The 17926-nt window shown below is 37.0% G+C and overlaps 1 long non-coding RNA gene across 1 annotated transcript in view; it reads left to right on the forward strand.

The window, feature by feature from the left end:
* Positions 1-5434: 5434 nt before the first annotated feature.
* The window catches only part of LOC147916087 (uncharacterized), a 57772-nt gene continuing 45280 nt past the window's right edge, over positions 5435-17926 (forward strand). Inside the window, exons 1-3 of the long non-coding RNA XR_015553339.1 lie at positions 5435-5566; positions 7280-7390; positions 9550-9634. This is a non-coding gene — a long non-coding RNA (uncharacterized LOC147916087). The remainder of the gene's footprint in view (positions 5567-7279; positions 7391-9549; positions 9635-17926) is intronic.

Consider the following 17926-nt stretch of genomic DNA (forward strand, 5'->3'; position numbering starts at 1 on the left):
TATTTTTTTCTTTACTATAGAAATCCCAGTGCTTATATCAGTGCCTGACACAAAGAAGGCCCCCAATAGATATTTTAAATGAATGAATAAATCTCAAAGTTTCCAGATGGGGAAAAATACATGATATATAAAGGAACAGGAACTGAATTAAACATAAGGTTAATCAATAGCAGTATTGGAAATTAGAAGAAAATTATTCAATACCTTCAAGATTGTAAAGGCAATTATTTCCAACCTAGAATTTTATACCTGACAAATTAAGAATCAATTATGCAGGTAAAGTAAAGGCATTTTAAGGCCCTCAATGTCTTAAAAAATATGCCCATAAACCCTTTCTCTAGAAGTTACAGGATGGTGTATGTCACTCAACAAGAGAGTAGACTATGGAACAGGAAGACATGGGATCCAGGATTAAAGAGCTCCACACAGGAGAAGGGCACAGGCCGGGGGGGGCGGGGGGGATGTCCTAGGATGATGCTAAAGGGAAGTTACTCTTACAGAATAATGTGCTGTTTACTTACAGAGTGTAAGTCTACTTACAGAGTGGTGCAGGACAATGGAAAACTCCAAGATACAATGGAGGTGATAGATGATGACAGGCGTGTCTGACTATGTTAAGAAAAATTTTACAGTTCTACAGGGGAATTTAGGGGATTATTAGTTAGAGGTACAGAGAAAATTAAACAAAGGAAAAGACAAGGTTGTTATTACTTCTAGGAAAAAATTTAGAAGACTAGAAATGTACTGAGCTTTGAATAATCTTCATATTTTTATAATAATATAAACATTCAATACTGATTTAATTAAAACCTAGGGTATAGTTTTTTGGAAGGATTGAGACAGGGTAAATAGTTAAATTTTCATTTTTATAGCAAGAACAAGATAGATAATGCCTAAAATTTAACAAGCAAGCAATGGCTCCATAAACATTTAAAAACATGGAGCTAAATATCAGAAGAAACAACCAAAGGAGTTGGAAATGGCTGCTTCTCTTGGTGGACCACTGAGGTGGAAAGGGGAGAGAGGTAGCTGTTTTATTTATTTTAAACCTTGAAGAATTACTTGAATTTTTTAACAATATATGTATGACTTTGATAAAAATCATCTATAATAGAAAAGAATAAATAGCCATATTTATGTATCTATCTATATATCTGTATACATAATCAATAGAAAAATGTACAGATACCTTTTTACTTAGATAAAAATAATTTAGCCTAGAAAAGAATAAATAGGTATGTCTATATATCTGTATCTATATCTGTACCGATATTATCAATAGAAAAATGTACACACAGTAGTTTTAAAAGTACGTTTGGTGGGAGAGAGAGCTAGAATTCTGTCAACTGATTTTTAGAACCAAGGCTGCAAATAAGGGAAGTTAGAGCTGGTCTGGGTGTTGTCTATTAGAAGTCTGGCAATATGGGTCTCTTTTCCATAATTACTGCATGAAGAAGCAAAGGGAATTTTAAATAAGGCAATGACAATTACTCAGTACTGAGAAATTCACATCAACATTTCACTTTTGTGACTAAAACAATACATTTTCTTTTTCCCAATCTTTTCATACATCCCAGAGTGTGCATGATGAAAATGAAAACAATATATTTTAAATCACATGGTCACATGAGTCTCCTCCTAGCTACATAAATATCTTGATTATTGATTTGTTGTACTTTTATATTTAAAAATTATTTTTGTATATGGTATTTGATAGGAGATATTTAAAAATTATACCAAGACTCTTTTCTGTCTCTTTATATTACAATCTCTGAGACTATGAACAAGTTACTTTACTTCACTGAGCCGTAGTACCTAATATTAGGAAAACTAATGAGATGCATGTCACATGCCCAGTTTAGCCCTTAAGAAATAGTGAGCACCTAATAAATAATTGTGATTCTTATTCTTTATTATTATTTTTATTTTCTGTATTTCTCAGTGGGACAACACAAAGTATCCCAACGAAGAAAGTGACTCTGTGTGGTACTGCACCTTAGATATCTTAGGATTCACTTTTCAAATGTTCATATGAGTCTTACGTAAAAGCATTTACATAATCAACAATCTAGTCAACACTCTTCTTCAACAATCAGACTATGAGCAGATTTTGAGACAAAGTCTCCACATTGTGAGGTCATGGAGATAGATGTTTCCAAAAGACTGTTTTCTGGTCACTTCTACAATAGCACAGGTATTGTCCTAGCGAAGAGGCAAGCCATAGTCATCAGATAGCTGATGAATGAGGCAGCCAAGCTGTGGGTACAATTGCTGCAGGGGTATCTCAATGCCATCTGGAGTGCTGTCCCCCATGAATCATGCACTATTTGTAGCATAGAAATGCCAACTTAGGAGTGCCGCAGAAAATTGGAAGAAGTAAAAGTTGGAAACAGAAGTAGAGATGTATGGGTTTCAAATAACCACGAAGCACCTACAGGTCTTAAAATTCTGCTCATAACTATAACAGCTTCAGATTTATGTGTGATTTTCATAAAGATAAATCTATTCAATTTGACATAAAATAGGATTCATTCAGAAATTACATGCTTCTGTACTTTTTTTTTTATAAAAGTGATTTGCACTGATTTCCTGAAGATTATTCACCATTTGTAAAGTGCCTCTTAATTTAACGTCTAGTGCTGTAATTATGGTCAGGTTGAAAAATCTTGTAGTGTATGCATCAAAAGTTAGAGTGTTTCACTAAAAATAACCAAACAAACTAGTCTTTCCATATTAACTAAAATCTTTCTCAATGAAAGCTTACTATTAGTTTTTGGGTGTTTTTCAAACAAAGCAGTTGATGTTTTTTCTCTTTTGCTGGCAACTAGCCTTGCAACTTTTATTTCTGGGCTCAGCTGCATTCTGCTACGTTCTACAATATTTCAGAGAACTCCATTCATAATCTTAGTCATCTGAGAAGCTACAAACACATCTGCATTTATTTTATTGTTGTTATGATATATTACAACACTCTGCATTAGATTTGATTGTTAGAAGCTGCAATTTTTTCCCCCACATTTTATTTCTCTTAGCATGTCGTCTGTAATGGATTCTGGGTTTGCCTCTTAGGTACCATTCACTTTTGGGTTTTGAAGATCCCATATCTTTTACAATGCCAGGTTACTCCTATTATTAACAAGTTTGCTTTGGAATTATATACTAATATTTAATGTCTATTTTTCCCTCCTAAGCGGTTTCAAAGATAGTATATCTGTCTTCTGAAAAAGAACGAACTCAATTCTCTAATGCAGTTACTACGCCAGCTCAACATACCCTAAGGCTCCTCTGGCAGAGGGCTGTAAAAGATCGGTATTGATATTCTGCAGCGTTCAAATTGTCAAGCTTCCAACAGGAGGAAGAGCGTTTAGAAAATCTGGCCGTGTGGCAGCTAATTACAATATTATAAACTAAATTTACAACAGGTGACTTGTAGGCTATAAATTGACAACAAGCACTCAAGCTTTTCTTTGATTATTTTCCCATAAATTGAGAGGCAAAAGTAGCATTCTTTATGGGGTATATCAATGCAGAGATATCTTGAACATATTGCACAAGCCCTAGACAATTTTCACATACAACTTGGTGCTTGTTTATTTTCTTGCAACTCATATTTAGTGTATTCTCCAAGTTCTTCTATGATTTTTAAACTGGTGGCTCTCATTCAAGTCATTAGAATACAACTAAGGAAGATGACACACACTAACACAACACTAAAAGACTCTCAGAGCTTCCTTAAATGGAACTTTCTATACTTCTAAGTGTGGAGCATAGAGTCAGTCTTTAAATCTGAAGTCAGCTTTCAGCTTTGTATATTCTTGTCCTTTAAAACTTATCAAGCATCTAGGGAAATGTGCTCTATATTCAGGCACGATCCATGTATCATTGATGGCAAAGATCCAATGTGCTATGGAAATTTCCTGGTGCATATTATAAGCTGCTGTTTGCCATCTTGGCTAGATAATCCTGCCTCATTTATTGGAGGCCCATTTCAGCTACACTGTCAACAGCAGAGGAGGATCAGGTCACCTTTGCCTAGAATATTATGTAAAAGCTGTCAAATGTTCAGGATTATAGGCACATTAAATGTTCTGTAAGATTTCGGGCATATCAGTATTAGTGAAGAAGAATTAATGTCAAGTTTGTCATCATTCTCCCTTAGGTTTCTTCCCTCTCATGCTAAGATCTTGTAATAGTACAACCAAAATTTTATTAGAGCCAGTTCTTTGTGTAAGAGGAACAGATGTTGGCAGGTTTATCTGGTTACTCTTATAAATGTTGGAACAATCACACTTCAAAATAAAAAATGGCCTAATCTATCTTATTATCTTTCAGAGTTAAATATGCACTCCCTCTATTTCCCAGCTATACAATCCCAGTGTATCAACACAGAGTTTTCACATTCGGAGGACCAGTTTATTAAAAGCCACAATAAATTTAATAAGGAACTTTCATTATGGTACCCATTATAAAAGGCAGACCTCCCCAGCAAGACCACGGCAGTTCATTTTGGAGTATATTTACTTTTAAGTTGTGAACATTTTATTACAGTATGAAGAGACAATTGCTCCTACTTATTGTACCTTATGAATGCAGTGGGCATTAGAAGACAAACAGATGCTGGCAGCCTCTCAACATTTCAAAATGGCAAATTGTATTTTTGGAAGATATTTCAAGGTTAGCATGTCTCATTTGTGACTACTGTTGAGTTATTGCTGTAACAAGCTTTCGATACCTGTTGGATCAGATCTAGGACTTTTATCATCTTTTCAAAAAGAAATCAGCTAGGAGGTAGATTCATGTAATTGAGAAGTCTTCCTGATGAATTCTGTCCTTCACGTTGCAAGATGCATCCTCTCTTCTTGGCATCCAGTCCTGCAATCTTTTCCTTGATCTTCTCACTTCCCTACCCCTACCATCACCTACATCCATATAATTCTTTGCATGTAGGGCGCTGAACACTTATTCTGTTACAAGAAGTATCCTGGGTTTAATCCTGATAGTTTTAGAAGTCAGATCTTTCACAGCAATATGAAATCCTAACATTTTCATTGTTTATTTCAAGTTTTAACTTACATGACAATATAAAGGGAAAAATATGTCTGGAGTCAAGGCCTATTTCCTTGCTTACCTCTCAGGTTCTCGACTTCTAAGTTTATTAGTTATAATCTCGATCAGCAGCTCTTCGTTACAAAATGTGTTGTAGAGATGGTACAATACACTCTGCTCAGGCAGGAACCTTCCTCAAGTGCAAATGAAACTCAATGCTCATGGAGGACCTGAGACATATTTTAAATGCCTGGGTATCTCAAATGTTAAAAAAGATCAGCTGTTAAAAATTTCAACAATCAATTTTTCCAAATACAGAAATATTTTAAAATACAATGAATTTACCTTTTTTTTTTTTTTTTTTAATATTTGAAACTTCATTTTAGAGGGAACTTTTTAAGGCATGTGGAATGCATTTCTCCAGGTGGAAGAAGAACCCTGAGGGGATTACGGCTTGGCTAATGGGAAGAGGAGAAGGAGAAATGATTCTGGAGCATGTGTCATGTCTCAGGCATCACAGGTCAGAACGGAGGCCAAGACTAGAGCAATTAGAGGACTGGGGCCGGGGAGAAGTGGAGGGATCATAGCGCGGCTGTATAATGTATCACCCAGTCACATTTTCTCCCCTTTCCACTCACTCCTTGTCCTTGGATATATATTCCCTAACAAGCTAATTTGCTGATTTTTATTACAGTAGTAAAAGAGTAAATGTATTTGGTTTTTCACACATCATTTTAAACTTCTAAGATCATCCTTGATTGTTACATCAGCATCCTGGTGTCGTATAAAGACCACTAGTCTGGAAGTCAGGAGACCTTTGTCTTTTTCCTGTTCTCTGAGTCTGAGAGAGCAGAGACACAAGCTCTCCGGCCCTCTGTTACCTCTCGCGGAGAATAAAGAAGTAGACCAAAGACCTGAGGTCCTGTCCAGCACGAATGATCCATGCTTTATAGTGTCACAAAAACAGCATGCTCCTGAGTTGGTGCTAAATTTAAATGCTTTTTAAATATTACTTTAAAATTCAAATCATCTATCTTTTAAAAGATATAACCATCCCAAATCATTTTGCAGCAATTTTATCCTAATTCCTTCCAAAACATTCAGTAAACATATACTGATACTTAATCAGTTAGTGAGACATTGCTCCATCCCAACAAACAGAAGTCTATACCTGGCATAGAATGCTGGAATGCACTGCTTCCCCATTGCCTAGACTAGGGAATTTTATACCCTCTTTTTGGAAAATGGATAATTATTTAGGGAGCAAGAGAAGCTTCAATTCCCCTTCCCCTAGACCCACAGGATATGGGTGAAGAAAAAAATTCAATGGTAATTTTTAATTTTGGTTGCAAAAAGTAATAAACCCAGCACTATGGCAAGTGGCTTATGAACAATGGAGAGAAGTTCAAAGTCCAGGTTCTTTCCAGATTACTGGAGTCACCCAGTGCAGTCACTGTTCATTAGAGGTGTTTGTGGCTATAATTGTTTTTGATATCCACACAGTTGTCTTCTGTTTCTCCTGGATTGATGTCAGATATGATAATAAAAATAAGCCTGGACTTCCGTAGGCAAGAGGCTTTGGGTTTCTTGCTGGCTTGAGAGATGTGTAGATTTTTTGAGAGTGTCTTTTGTAGTTGTTTTTCCACTGCCGGTTGGCAGAGGCCCTCCCTGGAGCTCTGAGGGCCACCTGCCCCCTGGACAGAGGTGGTAACCTCGCAAGTTCAGTCCTGTGAAATTCGAAGGGAATGGTTTCCCTGGCAGTGCTGACAGTTCATTGAGGCCATAAAAGATAAGATCAGAAGAAATTCCCCATATCTGAGCCCACTTAACTGCCCAGCAAGAGAAAAATCAGAGCATTCAGCAGCAAAGAAATGCCTGCTTGATTTTAACACGAGGAGAATTTCCTAGGTGGATTTTTTCCACATGTCTTAGTCAACTTTTGTATCTCATTTTCTCCTCTGGGCTTCAGTTTTTCTTTGTTCCGATTCAGTTTCTCTTTCTCTGTTCAAACTATTTTCTGGAACTCCCCTATAAACACGGTGCAAGGAAACCCTTGGACATCTTCCAACTCCTTCCCCAACAAAAGTTAAAAGAGAGGGAGGAATTATGCCCTGAGAAGAAAAAAGCCAGTCTCTCTCCAACTTGCAAACTCCCTCTCATTCTTTATCTTTTTGTCTTCAATATTATAAGGATTTCAGAAGTTAGTTTTTGATATTCTTTATGCCCTATGCAGAAGTAGAAAGTCATGGGAGATCTGGCCTTTGGCTTACCAGCTGCTGCCATGAAAATCTTAGTACCCAGAACCATTGGAAGGGCCCCTTCTCTGTGCTCCGCCTTACGTCAGGTAATGCTACTACTACTACCATCAGTAATAATAATGATAATAATAATAATTACTAACATATAGTGTTATATACAAGGAACAGTTTTAAGTGTTTTACTTATTTAACTCTCACAATGCTATGAGGTAGGTACTATACTTATTCCCGTTTTACAGATAAGAAAACTGAGGCACAGAGACGTTAAGTGACTTGCCCAAGCTCATAAGCTAGCAGAGCCAGGACATGACAAAAAACTGTGCGTTTGCTCTTAAGTACTATGCTCAGATTTCACCTGCATGTCTTCATTTTTTTTCCATCTGAAACCTAGTAGCCCTTGAATTGAGCATCTGAAAACAAACCAACAAAAATCTCAAGAAATGATTCCTTGAGCTTTTATCATTTAAAATGAAGGCTGGGGGGCCGGCCCAGTGGCACAAGGGGTTAAGTGCCCGAGGTTCGCAGGTTCAGATCCCCAGCGCACACCGATGCTTCGCTTGTTAAGCCATGCTGTAGCGGGTCCCTTATAAAGTAGAGGAAGATGGCCACGGATGTTAGCTCAGGGCCAATCTTCCTCAAGAAAAAAAACGGGGAGGGTTGGCATCAGATGTTAGCTCAGGGCTAGTCCTCCTCACACACACACAAAATAAATAAATAAATAAATAAATAAATAAATAAATAAATAAATAAATAAAATGAAAGCTGGTAACATTATTCATAGACTGCTAAAAATAAGGTAACTAGACACCCATTTGTCTGAAACAGCCCTGGTTTATACCTACTATCTCAAGCCCTTTTCAGTCTGAAAAGTATACTGATTCACACAATAAATTATATGGCTACCGCAAGTTGAAACAAAGATTGCCTTTGGAAGAACAAAGAGTAAATTGCTACTTAGATCATTGGACTTATTTTTTCTAGAAATGGGACCTTTTTGTCCCTTGCCAAATTTCTAATTCTGAATTCTGATTTGGAGCCAGACAAATTTCTTTCCTGTGGAATAGGGGTATTCTTGACAGAATGTTGGAGTGGAGGTGATTGCCATGTTCCCTTTGGGAGACGGATGTTTTATTCGTGCTGGTTTTGATGCAAGGAGGCTTACTAAAGAGGTTGCAGTATTTTTTGTTTATTGTGTCTTCTTTCTTAAGGAAGAATGGGTTGTTGACTGAGGTGAAAGAAGTGCCTTGATGGCAAAGAATAGAAAGCCTGCCTCAGGATGAGTAAGAGAACTGAAGCGAGGGAAGCAGGTTTAATACTTGAAATACATGAGAGGTTGGGGCGAAGAAACTGGAAACCTCATGGGGATGATTTGGATTTAATATGAAGAATAAGAAGTTCTGGGGGAATTCTGAAGGCAGAGAAAGCTTGAAGTTGAAGGGTAGAATGGTCAGAAATATGGACACCTTCATGAATTTGTATGTTGCTTTTCCACAGTTAACTAAATTGTATTAATAGTCTCTGAACGCATGGCTAAACCAAGACGTGGATTAAAAATTAAGCTGTAGAATTGGAGGAAAAATGGACATTGATAGTATCCTCAAAAGATGATAACGAATATGGGCAAAGGGGTTGGAGATCATTGACTATGCTTCTAGCTGAGAATTTTAGATGTTATTAAGCTCAGTGTGGAGTGATGGTATTTCTGGAGTGATAAACTAATGGACTTGTAATATTTTCTCACTTCTGGATTTTCTGTCTCTCCTGATCAAAGTAGTAATTCATAACGGGTAAAAGACTTCTGAGAGTTTAGATAAGTATAAAAAAAATTAATTTCATATTTTAAGCAAACCTCACCTCCCTCTGTAATCTTTGTTGATCAATACCTTCCACTCATTCTGCTCTACCCTCACCACTCCCCATGCAAATCAAATTGACCACTATTTTAGCCTAGTTTTCCTAAACAGCAAACACTGAAGGGCGGCTAAGTTGCCAATGCTTTATAGGAAAGTGAAATCCCAAGGCTACAAGAGTGAGAGAAAAGGGAACAAGTCACAGAAGGATAAGAAGCAAATGCAAGGTGATATGTTACTGTGCTGGCCGGACACTACTTCAGGATGTTTCCAGACAGGATTTATGGAAATGTTTAGAATAGCCCTTTGGAAGGAATTTATCTACTGTATTATCCTGGGCCTGTCTCCCATTGGTCTGTTTGCCTCATGAGGTATCATCTCCCCCATGTTTTTAGATTGCATGTCTTGGCCCCTTTGGAAGTCACTGGATGTGGTGCTTCATCTGGTCCAGAACTGCTTGGAGGAAACAAAGGCTCCAGGGTAAGTAGTGAAACTGCCTCAGGCACCAGAATCTGTGAGCCCACAGGGAGCCTGGGGCCTTGATGTAAGCTGAGGTGGGCAACTGTACAAGGTCTAGGAGACAGATGAAGTTGAGTGAATCTGAGGAAGCATTTAAGGTATGTCAGATGCAACTCATATCCCCGCCGTCCCACTGTAGATCTACCCCAGTACCTATAGTGTTTCCTTATGTATTCACTGCTTCTTGCAGATCTATGAGCTCATGAGAGCAAGTACCTTGGCGTTTTGTACTTGTAGGTCTTAGCACAGCATCTTGTACATAAAAACAGTTAATGAATGTTTGTAGAATAAAATAATTAAAGAATTGGGTTACATACCATCCTTCTCAAAAATCAAAATTTCAAGCCCCAAAATAAGTATCTAAATTCTTCTGACATTCCACTCACCATATACCTAGACATCAGAAATTCGTAGCTAACATAGCGGCTGCTGGGTCTCTATAAATCCTCTGATAATTTCAGATCATTATAAACAAACCCAAACAAACAAAACCCTCACATTGGTTTCTAAAAAGTTGGCTCTAAGTATATAGATCCTTAAATTATGGCTAGGGACTAAAATGAGCATCTTTGACATGCTTTGCTAAAAGAAAATTATCTGCTTTTTTACAATTTCACTACGAATGATATTTTAAAGTTTGAGGATAATGACTAACAGTTATTTTTTAAACTGATTGTTTTTACCTAAATTTCATGCTGTTCCTTACAGGTAAGAATTTTTTAAAAATAAATAAGGCAAGTTTAAATAGTTTGCCCAACAGTACAAAGGTGGAGATGAAGGAACTTTCAATAACATTCATTAATCAGTATCTTTTCTACAAAAGCACATGACAACTAGCAGGTAAAGATGCACCCAACACATTATCATACCTCTGTTACCTGTTACCTCAATATGGATCCATAATGTACTGTATTAAAATAATCACGGGAAATAATAAATTTAGGAAATGGTAGTGACAAGACTGGAGAGAACTATCTAAAGAGACTGGTTTAAAGGAAAATTAGCATAGAAAAACAAATGAAGAAATAATGTAAGACAGTACAGATAGAAATATTGTTTCAAGCATGGCTTCTACTATACCACATCATGTATTTCAAAACAATAGCCTACAATTACATCTCTGTAGTTTTTCTACATAAATATAGGACTTAAAATTAGTTTTTATGTTTTTGAGGGAACAAATACTCGTACGTGACAAAACAATTGGTGTGTTCAATAAGATGGAATTCTGTAATAGATTCTGAAAGAAAATAGTTTCTTTTGCATCTGAACTGATACTGTGGTTAACAGATATTCGTTTCAGAAATGTATAGATCCAAAACATTGAGAAAGTTAATAATATTAAGATAGAAAAAGTAAAACAAAGGCAAATCTTTCTGTTTACTACTGGAAAATACATTCAGAAGCAGCTTTCGCTGGTCAGCAGATATTCTACGGAAAGGGTTTTAAGAAAAAAGGTGATAGGTTTTCAAGCATTCAGTTATAATTTGATATCCGTATTTGCCTTTTGTGCATATGTAGGAATGCACATTCTTTTTCTGTTCTGAGCAGAACACCTTTTCCTAGCACAGTCATAAAGCACATGGTGCATTGTAGACCAGAGATGTGTGCACTGAGATCATTATCAACTTCCACAGACCAATTCTTTCTTCCATACACACTAATTCGTACGTCATCAGACATGAAAACCGAAGTGTTGAGGATCTCTGTTCTTTTGTTTTCTTTCTTGTGTCATCAAAAGAAAAAATAAAGTACCACCTTAATATATGAAAGACCAGGGAATAAAAATAATTAAGATTCAAATCTTATCCAAGTTAAATTAAAGATAATTCTCATAGAAGATTCAAGTAAAACATTCACTTGCAAGTAAATGAATTTCAAATTTGGGCAAAGTTTTTTTGAGTTTTAGACTATTAGCATGTAGTCACAGTGACACTTTGTGTTCACTGTTGGGGAATGCAGTCTAGTAAAGTGCTGGATGAATGGCTACCATAGGCATTGTATGGGAATATTCCTACAAAGTCCATCTTTGGGAGATCCAAGGAGAAAAAGAGAAGCAGAGGAAATCAAAATGAAACCTGTAACCTCAGCCTGACTGGAATAACATAAACACGATGTGTCAGTAACACATGGTTAGTGTCTCTCCAAATTCACTGATATTCTTTACCGTGTCTAATAGAATGGGGCTCTCTCCCCTTTTTCAGTTGACTGATCTAAAACCCTCTGTATCTAAAGTATCTATTCTACATCATTTATTTAGAGATGTTATTGTGGGTTTTTTCAGTTGTTTGTTGAAATCGCAATGGATAGTGAGACTTGTGTTCTGAAATAAAATCAGACAGAAACTTATTTGTATTCAAAATTGATTTTTTTTCCTGAAATGATACAATTCTACTTATATCTGATGAAGTAAATGGTAATAAATTTCAATGACTACTAGCGAAAGAGAGAAATACGCAAATATATAATTCTACAATATCTGGTTAAGGATATTTAATTTTTTTAATGTGAAAAGAATAGTTATTCTAATACCATAGTGATCTTTAAGAGAGTGGTGCAATATGGATTTAGAGAAAAAAATCATTTTTAAAGCAAAAAGTAAAAGTTGAGTTTATTAGAATATTTATACTATAATAAAGTAGTTTGAAAAGAAATGTCGAAGCCTTGCAACAATTAAATAATTCATGGAATTAGCTTTTAATGCCAAGCATTAATTAGTATACCTAGACATCAAATACTTATATAATCTGTGCTGAGAAAGGGACACATACATAAATTTGAGCTGAAAGGCCCAAATCCAAAGGAGCTGGGGTATCTGAAGGTCACTCCCAGGTGCCTGGAACAATCTCATCTAAATACAGTTTGGAAATAGTTGGAAAATAAGAACTATCTAGATATCTCACTAGGGACATTTGATAACTCTTAATAGAAACTTTAAAAACTCATATCTTATATACACTTGTACACATACATATATACACAAATTTACACATAATATTTAAGTACAATATTTGTATTTAAAATAGATTTTAAACTAATTTGTATCTATGTAGATTAAGTCAATTGGGGAGTTGAGCATAAATGGTATATAAGAGACAAAAGGATAGAGTTTCGGAGTGTTAGAAATAGTAGATTGACCATTTTGTACTATTTAAGATAATTAGTTATCTTCTTTACTTTCTCCTTTAGCTTACCTCTAGATAAATCTTAAAAAATCGTAATCGAAGCTCAGATGATTTAGAAAACTTGCTCCAAACCTGGCAACTAATAAGGGTGGAGTAAGGATTCAAACCCAGAGCCAGAAGCACACTTTTTTCCAGAATGCTGCAGGTGCATTTCCTAATTTGTTTACATTTGTGTCTGAGAAGTTGTGTACAATTAATGTTTTGTCAACTTAATCTCTCCTTGCTAGTGAATTCACTTGCATTTGGAAGAATCTTTGTGTAGTTCCTTAAACTGTGTAGTTTCCAACCTTGAATATTCATAGATTCACTGCAGTTTCCCAAAAAGAGAAATTTGTTATCATGCAAAGGTGTTTCCTTGCACCAAGTAAACAATAAGTATAAGATTCCTGAACAAATGTGATGTAATGAAACAAACCATGTTAAAAAAACCATTGTCACTAAAACTATAGTTATGTCTTAAATTCAGCAAACCCTAGCTTCACACTAAGAAGTGAAAAGTTTAGGAGGGTCCTCCATTGGTTCAAACTGTCACATTTTGTGGGTAAGAGGGGTTCTATCAACAATTATATCAGAGCAACTGGAGTAAATGGGGACAGTCCTGGGCAAACTGATCAGACTACTTGTGAGGGCAACTCTTGTGATGTAAATTTTGTTCTGCACGTTATTGGATGCAATCAATGTATATTTGCACATATTTTAAGAATAAGCCAGAATCGTAGAAGTATCAAAATGGTTATCATTTGTAAACAAAACAGAAATAGTAGAGCATATAACAAAAAAATCCAAGATACTCCAATCTCTTAAGATAAGAGAAAAGGGAAAAAATGAAAAAGATTTATTTTAAAGTATTATTATTGTTAGATGAAGGAAGAAAGCACTAAATAAATACAAGCCTAGTAAAAATAAACACTATTATTACTGTTACTAGTACCACTCCAACCCCTGTCACCTCTACAACTGAATACTTACCATGAACTGGAAACTGTTATGTGCTTCACAAACATTATCTCAAGGAATTATTAGAAAAATTATATAAGAAAACTATATTGGCCATAATTTACAGAAGAGGAAACTGAGGCTCAGAGACATTAAGTAATTTTAAAATTTCTCCTTGGAAATGGCACAATTGAGATTTGAAACTAAGTCATTTTTTCTCTAAAGCTGGCACTCTTTACTAAAATGTTCAAAGAAAGAAATCTTGGCATTATAAGTGACAGTTGAGTCGTGTACTCAAATGAGTTACCCTTAAAGTTATTAAATATGATATCTGATCTATGATTGAAAGCAGGCAACATACTTTAGTACTAAGATCATTAGATGGGGAATCAGAATATAAAAACCTACTTCTGGTCCTTAGACTATTTGTGTGGTGTTAGGCAAGTCCCTGGTACTCTCTGGGCTCAGTTTCCTTATCTAGAAAATTGGTTAATTCACTCAGTACACACTTATTGAGCCCACTTTTTTATGCATTTCCATTTCTAGTGTTGTCAGGAACCCAGAAATGAGCAAGATATGAACTCAAGTCTATATTAAAATTGCATTTGAAATAGCTGTGACTTCTACATAATTATTTGAGGAGTTTTGATGGATGAAATAACATATTTTTAAATCTGCAAATTCTGGAAATCAAATTCTAAGAAAATACTAACATTTCTTGAGTACTTAAAATCTGTTATATATTATCTAATGAAAACATCATAAATATCTTGTGAGATAGGTAATATTAACTCTATTTTATATATGAAGAAACCAAGGCTCAGAGATTAAATTACTTTCTCAAGGTAATAAAACTTGGAAGAAGTAAAATCAGGAATCAAATTTAGATCTCTCTTAATCCCAAATCTATATTTTCCATTCATTCATTTGTTTATTAAATCAGTATTTGTTGAGTGCACAATAATGTGCCAGACATTGTGCTAAACACTTAGAAAAGAGACCAGATCTCTACCCAGATGGAACTTACAGTCTATTGGGGAAATCATGCATTAAACAAATACACATAATAAATATAGCAATATAAGTTGTTAAAAGTTTATGAAGGAAAATTTCAGGGTTCTATGAGAATGAATAAGAGGAAGAATAACTTATATTGAGTGATCAAGAAGTGAACCACAGGAAAAGCTTAAACTCTGAAATAATTTAGATGTCAATGCTGGCGTCATGTCAGCCTTATGACGGTGTCAATTAATTTAAGCAAAATTCTGTACAGCATGGTCAATTCAATAACTTGAGGCCAATGGTTAAGATTTAGGAAATGAAGTTATGTTTATATTAGCATATACTCTCCTACCTGTGTATTGACAGGCAACGTAATTGACATGTGAAAGTGCTCTTGACAATAATGGAAAGTGCCTTGGTGTTGGGGAGGAGGGGAAGGGAGGAAGAAGAAGAGTATAATTCAAGGTAGTCAGTTCACTGGTTGACATTCCCTGCTCTCTACACCTCTAGGGCCAGAAATTACGATCTTCATCTTGTGTGATGAATTGTTATTTTCTACATGTGGGATTCAGTTTTCTCCTTCTCCCATCGTCTTTGCAAATCTGCTTGCCTCATAGCAGGGTTCTGAGGGTTAATCATTTATTTAGTATGTAGAAAAGTACTTTGGGCATCTCAGAAGAAATGCCTTATATAGACAATAAATAATACAACAATAACAAGCTGGTGAATTGTAGTTAGTGTGCATCTCTCATCTCAAATCCTGCCTGAACCCTACCAGTTATTCATCCGTGGGTAGGCAGGGTGAATTACTGAAGTAAAGCACACACATTATTCCTGGCTCAGAGAGGAAGTCCAATGGATAACAGAGAAGGGCTCATAGGAGTTGAGCTGAAAAGGGGAAGATAAATAGAAAAGCAAGATAATCCAAAAAGTGGATTCCTAACTTTTTTCTTGTTCAAAAAGATCTTTTTAGAACTTTCGTAGGGATTGTGCAGGGCATGTAGGCTCTATTTCTTTTTTATGAGTGCTGAACCTCCAACCGTGGTTTACTCTTGAATAAAGTAAAAGTAAAGCAGGCTTTAGTGACCTGCTGAATGACTTTTTTTTTTTTTTTGTGAGGAAGATCAGCCCTGAGCTAACATCAGTGTTAATCCTCCTCTTTTTGCTGAGGAAGACCGGCTCTGAGCTAACATCCATTGCCAATCCTCCTCCTTTTTTTCCCCAAAGCCCCAGTAGATAGTTCTATGTTAAAGTTGCACATCCTTCTAGATGCTGTATGTGGGACGTGGCCTCAGCGTGGCAGGAGAAGCGATGTGTCGGTCAGTGCCCGGGATCCGAACCCAGGCCGCCAGCAGCGGAGCGTGCGCACTTAACCGCTAAGCCACGGGGCCGGCCCAACTGAATGACTTTTAAAAGACACAATGTGAGCCCTTTTCTCCTCCAGTGGGTTTACATTGGTAAGCCCCAAATACAGATCCATTAACTAAAAAGACATTCTCAGTCTACATAGACCAATACAAAACTAACTGTCCTCTTCCCCATTACACAATCATGAACATTGCTACCTTCAATCTTTCTTCATCCATGAGCAGGAAATCCTGTGACATGAGCTATAACCATACAAAATGGACACATCATCCATGGAGACCAATCAGATGTGAACTAAATTCAGTGGGGGCTTTGGAAGCCTCGATTCTAGTCAAAGTGCTGTTTTCTGATTCCACCCAGATTCCTCAGAAGCAAAGCTTATGGCAGTGGAACTGGGACTTTCACATGGCAATTCATATGGCAGTGAAACAGGTGTGAACCCAAAGTCACTTATAACCACTCCTCTTGTGGAGATGCCTCTGTTAAGCTGCCAATATCACAGAAGGTCGTTCACATTCTTGGAGGCGTGAGTTCAGTCAGTTTGCTTGCTTCCTTCTTAACTCTATGTGAGCTCATCCCCACTGAGAAAGTAGGGATTTTGATGGAAGAAAGAGAGAGAGGAGGGAAGAGGAATTTTTGGAAGAGAGGCAAATTGAGAAAGCGAATAGAAGGTTTAGCTCTTTTGAGTCTTTCTTGATATAATTAGATCCTCACCTATTTCTAAAACAAGAACTTCTAAAAAAGAATTAGAGTCTGATCCAAAGGCGACATAATTATAGGCCTTGTCCAGGCAGGGGAGAAGTTGTACTGTGAGTGCTGGAGAGGGAAGTGCACAACCCGGATAGCAACGTTGGTAGAGTCCGAAATTGTGCCTGGGATCAGCGTTGACCTTTCCCAGTAACCTGGAGATGAAACAGGAGGGCTTCACTCAAAACTCCTCACTTTTCTACCTCCAAATAAACAAAAGCTCCTCCATGTCTTCCGTAGCGGACTTTTCCTACATTTTTATTCAACTCTTGCCGTACATCTCAGCACAGTCCCTCTAGTATCCTCCTCTGCAGAAAAAGAGTGAAGACTAGTGCTGGGCAGAGGGAGGAGTGACCCATTTTCTGAACTCCTGGAGCCTGAGCCTTCTGTGCTCAGAGAAGCAAACCAGCTGTCACCATATTCTAGCTGTCTGGTACCCAGGCTGCTCAGGGGTGGGTTAAGGTGAACTGAGTGGCAGCAGCAAAGAGCAGTTCTGAGGAGGATTTCTAATGCCACTGGGAGTTGGGTAGGGTTGCTCCTTAGAGGAGAGTCAGCTGGGGAGAAATCTTGTGGAGCAGAGTATAGTTCTGCTAGAGGGCAGAGCTGAGGATATTTGCTATTATTATGGCCAGGCCTCTGGAATGATTTGGGGAGAGAGATGGGAATGAGAGGAAGTGAACCTTGTGTCCTTGTGTGCCTGGGAAGGTGATATTGCATGTCCCCTGGGCACCAAGAGGAGAGGAGCATCTCCTCAGGCTCTGTTGTCTACAGAAGGTTAACTGCTGCTGGCTAACTCTGTTCAGCAGTAAAGAGACTAGAGCCTCCTAAGGGCTTAAGGACGATGTCGCATACAGATGACGTGTGACAACATGCCTTTGAGATCTGACGTATGTCTTTCATGACAGTAGCCTCCTCACAGCCCATCCCTTTGGGGCCAGAAGGTGCTCTGCAAGAGGCTTTGCCCAGGCCTAGCAGTTTAGCGGTTCTTCCATCCATCACCTCCCACTTTCCTAAA

This window comes from Ceratotherium simum, chromosome 10 (assembly GCF_057802395.1).
Source record: "Ceratotherium simum simum isolate JZ-2026a chromosome 10, ASM5780239v1, whole genome shotgun sequence".
Classification (NCBI taxonomy): Eukaryota; Metazoa; Chordata; class Mammalia; order Perissodactyla; family Rhinocerotidae; genus Ceratotherium; species Ceratotherium simum.